The sequence below is a fragment of the Tachysurus fulvidraco genome, chromosome 10 (genome assembly GCF_022655615.1).
Source record: "Tachysurus fulvidraco isolate hzauxx_2018 chromosome 10, HZAU_PFXX_2.0, whole genome shotgun sequence".
NCBI lineage: Eukaryota > Metazoa > Chordata > Actinopteri > Siluriformes > Bagridae > Tachysurus > Tachysurus fulvidraco.
Window position 1 is genome coordinate 19,937,258 of NC_062527.1, and position 7,502 is coordinate 19,944,759.

The 7,502-nt window shown below is 41.3% G+C and overlaps 1 non-coding gene across 1 annotated transcript; it reads right to left on the reverse strand.

Moving 5' to 3' along the window:
* Positions 1-7,036: 7,036 nt before the first annotated feature.
* LOC113653727 lies at positions 7,037-7,194 on the reverse strand. Its single transcript, XR_003443147.1, has one exon. It is a non-coding gene; the product is annotated as a U1 spliceosomal RNA (small nuclear RNA).
* Between the last annotated feature and the right edge of the window lie 308 nt (positions 7,195-7,502).

Below are 7,502 nucleotides of genomic sequence, written 5' to 3' on the forward strand. Positions count from 1 at the left end.
ACTTAGTTGATTTTTTCCCACTCATAACTTGATTAAATTAGATTTTTTTTATCTTTATTACATTTTATTAAAAAACAACAAAAAACGAGTAGCACTTTAATAAAAAAAAAACTGTGCTGTAATAAAGGTAAAGGGAAAATATTAACCATATGTGCTGTTTATATTGCTTGTAATTGGGATGAAGTAAACATCTGTAGAGTACTTTAACATAAAATTTTTGATTGTGTTGAATTAAAAACCCAAAAATGCAGCGGGTCAAACAGACCCACGGACACCGGCTGAGTAACAAAAATACGAACAACATACAAGGGTTAAAGGTGGGTATGGTGACTTTTAGATCTGAATGCTTTATGAAAGGTTTATTAAAAATGTCTGGTTTGGGTTCAGGTCAAGTTTCGGTCATGTTCCACAGATTTCAAATCTGGACTTCTTGCTTCTCAAGCATGTTACTAACATGCAGGCTTTCTAGCCGAGAACCCTATTTGGGTCTTAATTTGTTTACATTTTAGGTTTTTAAAACTCCAGCTAACGTCCAGCAAATCTGTTTTTTGGGAAGTTCAAATCTTTTTGGAATCCATTTGGCAAAGATTGTATTCTAAATTGCTCTTAAATACGCTTAGCCAAAAAAATGAAATGTACCCGAGATAAATGTACCCATTTACTCCAAATGCAGTCAACCATCCAGAATGATCTAAGTAACGGAGATCAATCAGACCTAGTGCTTCCTTTACTTGTCACAGAACATAAAACTTATGGATTTAATGCAAATCTAAAGAATTATACATGGATCGTATAGTTTATAAGTGTAACAAAGCTTTCTGAATAAAGTGATTTGTTGAATGTTTCAGTGTGACACTGACCAGACTCTCAACAGAAGTGTATTCAAGCTTACAGCCTAATCTCACAGTCTCTATTCCATCCACTTTGGGTCATTTTGTCATCTGCATTTCAATGATTTGTCTTGACGTGAAGTGCCCTTTGCCAAAAATAGCTTTGAGAAGTCTGATACTGGAGAAATCTGGGGGCTGTGAGAATGAAGAGAGCTATGAGAATTGGCCCTTTCTTCCGATTTCTCTGTCTAGTTCAAATCAGAGCAACATTAACATTTGGACTTTTCTCTAAGGCCTGTTTTATTGGAGAATGTCTGCCAGTTAATATTGTCTGAACTGCACCCTTATGATTGATGGGGTGGTTAATGATGGCAAGGTATTTGCTTTTAAATACGGTCTTTCTTGAGCCCCTGGAAAAGAAGCAGACTATTCTTACACACTCATAAACCTCATCTCGGAAGAGGTATTTTGCATTCTTCAGCGGTGACCTGAGAACTGAGGAATGACTGGTGTATGCTGACATCTAAGCAGCTTCTGAAACCTTCAGGGTCATAAACATACTTTGGAAAATAGTAAAGGAAGAGGAGGGTTGAAAATGTCCCTCAGAAATGGAAATGTTGGACATGCTGTCCTTCAGAGTAACCGGCCAGATGTTACTCATGAAGGAAGTGGGAATAAGCAAGAGCTTGGATGAAGATCAACCCTTCTTAGAAAAGGTTGCATGAGATCATTAGCTTTAGTTTACAGTACAGTAACAACGAGTTAGCAATGTTTCTTTTTAAAGATGCAATATGATCAAGGACTATCAATACGGCCTGTTTGTTACTATTACTATTAATGTGAAACATTATGCATAAATTATTGATCACGTTATCTCAGAAACCAGTGTATTAATTGACTAATGTTTGTAATGTAAATTACTAATTGCTTGTTTTCACTTCTGCTTTATCAGCTATACTTTTTTTAGGTTATTAAGACCAACCCAATAATTGCTATGAAGAAACCAGAAATCTGTAATTAAACCTGTTATAAAAAAAAAGTCCCATCCTTCTGACCAATCAGAGTTTCAAGATCAACAGCACTGTGATATGGGGAAGTCGTGACCTAATGGTTAGAGAGTCTGACTCCTAACCCTAAGGTTGTGGGTTCGAGTCTCGGGCCGTCCACGACTGAGGTGCCCTTGAGCAAGGCACTGAACCCCCCAACTGCTCCCCGGGTGCTGCAGCATGAATGGCTGCCCACTGCTCCATGTGTGTGTTCATTGTGTGTGTGTGTGTGTGTGTGTGTGTGTGTGTGTGTGTGTGTGTGTGTGTGTGTGCACGCACTTTGGATGTGTTAAATGCAGAGAACTAATTCTGAGTATGGGTCACCGTACTTAGCCGTATGTCACGTCACGTCACTTTCGTCGTGATATAACCTAGTTTATCAACCAATCATACATGCTACGTTACTTCATTGGGTTCTGTATGTACAGTAATACAGGGGTCCTTAAAGATTCATGTTATATATAAAACTCTATTGGCTTTCGTGAACATTGACCCTTGCCTCTTACTTTGACTGCTCTCTGGATTGTGCTCTTTGTGTCCACAGCTCGAGGCTCATGATGTGTTTGGACCATTGCCCTCCTTATGGCTCCTTATGACCCTGATTTTTTTGGATTGCGTATTGGATTTGTCACTTAATAAACCTCCAGTACACGGATCCTCGAACCTCTCCTGAGTCCTGTGTGTTAAAATTTCCTTATTGGTGGTTGGAGGCACTTTTTCAAACCAGTAGAGTTTCTTTGGACCCAATGTTTTTTTGTAGCTTTTCTGTACCAAGGGATTTGTAGCTTTGTTAAATATACATCTAAAATATTGTTTCCATCATTGCAGATTGTAAGAAAAGTACAACATGTGGTCTGTTACTGCTGCTACTACCCATTTTCAAGCCACCTTGTTTCCTGGACTGTTCACAAAAATGAAGAACCGTTGATTTGGATGCGTCTCCAAAGAACGTCTGATAAAGTATGTATCAGGAAAAAGGGAAAACGGAGGCTTCGGAAAACTTCTACTAACTACTGCTCATTTTATTTATTTGCATTTTACATTTTCCCCCCATTTTTTCCACTGGTTTACCAGAAACGTCACTTTGTCCATTAATGCGCCAACCTTGGCCTAACCAATATGGTTCCATGAAGCAAACATCTGTTTTGCTCAAGAGGATCTTTGAGGAATTTCATATGATTGTTGGACTGATTCATTGTTTAGTTATTAAATACTCCTGAGATCAAACTGTCTGTACGAGATGCAACAACAAGCAGCAGGGGCTCAAGCACTGGAAGGAAGATGTTCATGTACACACAGACACACAGACACAGACACACACACACACACACACACACACACACACACACACACACACACACACACACACACACTCTCTCACACACACAAACACACACACACACACACACACACACACACACACACACACACACACACACACACACACACACACACACACACATACACACACACACACACACAGTCTGTCTTTCCTAAGACTGTAGATAAGCAGCAGGCTTTACTCCAGTTCTGGACATTTCACAATGGTCCAAACTGGTTTAATTTCACTCCTTAAACAGTCGGTTACAAAAGGCCTTGTCTCTGTTTCGTCTGATATCTCAGTTTTTCCCTCTGCTTTCCAAACAACATGTTTGGTTAGCGCTATCCCAGGCCAAAGCTGTCACCCTGAAGCTGTAAGCACATGAGAGGAATGCACCCAGCTGTCACATTTCATGAATTTAGCGAGAGTTAATCAAATTAAAACCAAATGAAAGGCTCGGGTCCAAACATACCATTATCCAGCGAGCTATTAATACACACATGAGGAAGAGTAGCAGCTGGGGGAATTGGCCGAGCTGCAGTGTGTGTGTGTGTGTGTGTGTGTGTGTGTGTGTGTGTGTGTGTGTGTGTGTGTCGCCTAGTGCCACTCTTATATCTGAAAATACACACCATGCACGGCTCAAAATGATTCGTTAAAACCATAAGGACTAAAAGAGGAAATGAAGGACCCACTTGTGTGTGTGTGTGTGTGTGTGTGTGTGTGTGTGTGTGTGTGTTTGTGTGTGTGTGTGTGTGTTAACTTTTTTACAAATTATTCCTTTATTTGGTCTTATCCAGAGTGGCTTACTTTATTTTTGTTATACAGGTGAACAATTGAGGGCTAAGGGCCTTGCTCAGACACCCAGCTGCAGCAGCTTGGTGGACCTGGGATTCAATCTCACAACCTTCTGACTGGTTGCCTAACACCATAACCACTAATCTACCATATCCTCTCTTTATAATGAGAGATTTTCACATGATTCTTTTATTTTCAATCGCATTTATTTCACTTGAGTGATTTTTTTTCTTTCTTTCTTTCATTTTTTAAGATTGATTTAATTTCACAATATTTTCTTTCTTTATAATATTTCTTTCCCCAAGCTTTCCTTCCCCCCCCATGTATTTCTCTGTCCCTATGCATTCCTTTTTTCAATGCATTTATTTTTTTCATGCATTTCCTTTTATTATGCATTTTTTCAGTGCATTCCTTTCCCTCTATGCATTTCTTTATTCCATACATTCCTTTTTTTCCAACAATTTATTTCATGCATTTCTTTCTTTCTTTCTTTTTTTTTTTTTGCATTATTTCTTCAGTGTATTCCTTTTTTCCCTGCACTCGCTTTTACCCCACAATGTATTTCCCATGTATCTTATTTTTATATGAATTCTATTATATTTTTTTCATTCCTGTTGTTTCATGCATTTATCTTCATCTTCAGTGAGAATCCGTCCTGAATGGGACACCAGTTCTGGGGCAGTTTAGCTTAGACAGTATGTTTTTTTAGACAGTTGGAGGAAAATGTTGATGATAACCCGACCACCAGAACTCTACCTGTTTGGAAGCGTGTGCCATGTTAACTCTCTCGGTGCATCCAGCTCCACCCCTGTTACGCCTCCATGCTGGTGGTCCCTTGTTACAAATTTCTTACTGAATGATGGAAAGAAAGCATGAAATCTGATTTGTCCAATTACAACTGATTACGGTTTATAGATCAGATTTGAACCCATGTGAAATGTTCCTTTCCTGGTCGTATCAGTAACGTGTGACTGCAGTAGAGAAGTGAGCAGGATGCCGAAGTGCATTAACGCTGGAGCATTAGCCATGTTTTTGAAGTCAGTGTTTACTGTTTTCATTCCTTTTTGCTCCACTGGGAGATTAGCATGACTTTGGCTCTGCACTGGAGCTCGTACAGGGACGTAAGCAGCCAAATGTTCCCCATGTTGTGTTCTGAGCTCCGCTGAGTGCATAAATATTTTCATGTTTATAGTTTATTGTAACACGACCGGATCGAACGGTAAAACTAAGTGTTCTATCTGCCCAATATCTGTCACTCACACACTGTTATTCTCTCTCTCTCTCTCTCTCTCTCTCTCTCTCTCTCTCTCTCTCTCTCTCTCTCACACACACACACACACACACACACACACACACACACACACTTATTCTTACTCACTCAGACACACACACTCTTTTGTTCTTACTCACACATACAAACACACTCACACACCCATTTATTCTTACTCACACACACACACACACACACACACACACACACACACACACACACACACACACACACACACACACAGGCTTTTTCTCCTATTCTTACACACTCACAGACATGCACACACGCACACACTCACTCACTCACTCACACACACACTTTCTCTTATTACACAGACACACACACACACACACACACACACAAACCCACACCCACCCGCACACACACTCGCTCTTTCTCTTATTATTACACACACACACACACACACACACACACACACACACACACACACACACACACACACACACACACTCTTTCTTTCATTATTACACACACACACACACACACACACACACACACACACACACACACACACATACACACGCACACACACACACACTATTTCTCTTATTATCACACACACACACACACACACACACACACACACACACACACACACACACACACACACACACACACACACACACACCATTCTAACTGTCTCACTCTCAGTTACTCTCAGTCTACGTGACCACTTCCTCCCTCCTCCCTGTTTCCTCCGCTGCTCCTCCACGCCCAGGCCTTTCTCTTGCCAGCTGCTAATTAAGGGCCAGTAAAAATAATCACAGAGTTGCTAAGCTCATGTCTTTCTGTGTGCAGAGGCCGAGCGAGCTCCGAGCTCCGAGCTCCTGGATCACGTTCATCAGCGAGCTTTCGTATGTAGGCCAGCAAACTGAAACCTTTGGCATTTCTTCACCCCTTCTCCTGCCTCTCTACTCCTCCATCCAGCTCTCCGCCTTACCCCAACCTGCCTGCTGAAGTGTCTAACATGATAGAGCTGAATATCCTGGATTATCTCATGAGTATTGACCTTTTGTGGAGAGATCTGTATTAATATTCCCTCTATAGAGTACAAGAGGGCATCTGTCTCAGATCCTGCCTCAGCAGCACAACATGATATGTTCATTGGGCCAACTAAAATTCTCTGCTTGATCTCTAGCCTCAGTCCCAACGGTTGTCCTTAGACATAAAGTCTGGATTTCACTGTAGATTTCTCATGTCATCTGGAATTTTAAGAAGAACCAAAGAACCTTTAGAAATGAAACCGAATCTCCATTCCCATGATTCCACAGCGATGTGGCTGTCTGTCCACAGGCCTTCTGTTTATTTCTGCACCACTCTCTCAGGCATCTGGGCCACATGCTCTACATCGCTGCAACATTAATATCCTCAGTGTTTACAAACACCATCCGAGTATTTGTTAGTAGAGCATTGCTCCGAGTGTTAGGATAACTGCACTTTCTGCCAACGTATCCTTGAGATCTGTTGAATGTGTTTGAGCCGAGTCTCATGTGTCTCTGGGAAATAATTTCAGTGTCCGACTTTCACGGTACTAAGACTGACGAACGTTACGCATTTAAAGGTCTTAAAGGGCTCTGGGTCCATTTATCAGCCGTACTACACGTGGGCTACACTTCTATATTTTATGCATCTTTAGGCTTCATGGTTAGAGTTAAGGGCCTTGCTCAAGGGCCCAACAGCAGCAGCTCAGCAGTGCTGAGGCCTGAACCCTGATTAACAACCCAGAGTCTAAACCACTTGAGCCACCACTGCATGACCCGGAGCATAAACACACTGGCCCACTATCAGAAATTATGCAGCTGAGATTCCCGCATTTGCATAATTCACAAAGTTCAGCACAGCTCAAGTGCAATGTCTGAGCCTCATTGAACCACCGCTTTGATCATGGTATTGCCCATGCCAGGTAAAGATAAAGGATGTCCTTATTCTTGCGTGGACGATTCAATCACAATCAGAGAAATGGCTGATTCTGGATCTGAGAATGCGCAACGTGGAAGCTCGTGTCCATCGACTGAGCTGCAGAAGCTTCGGTCAGTACAAAAGTCTCGTCTTTACCTACAGTACACAGATCAGTAAGAATTGTTCAAGCAGGAAAGCATCGATTTGCTAAACACTTGGGTGAGATGAGCAGATGATCAAACGATAAAGCTTATCCCGGAGAGGAGAAATTCAGTAGATGTTGGAATGGCGGTTATTATTCATACGTCATAGTGCATAGT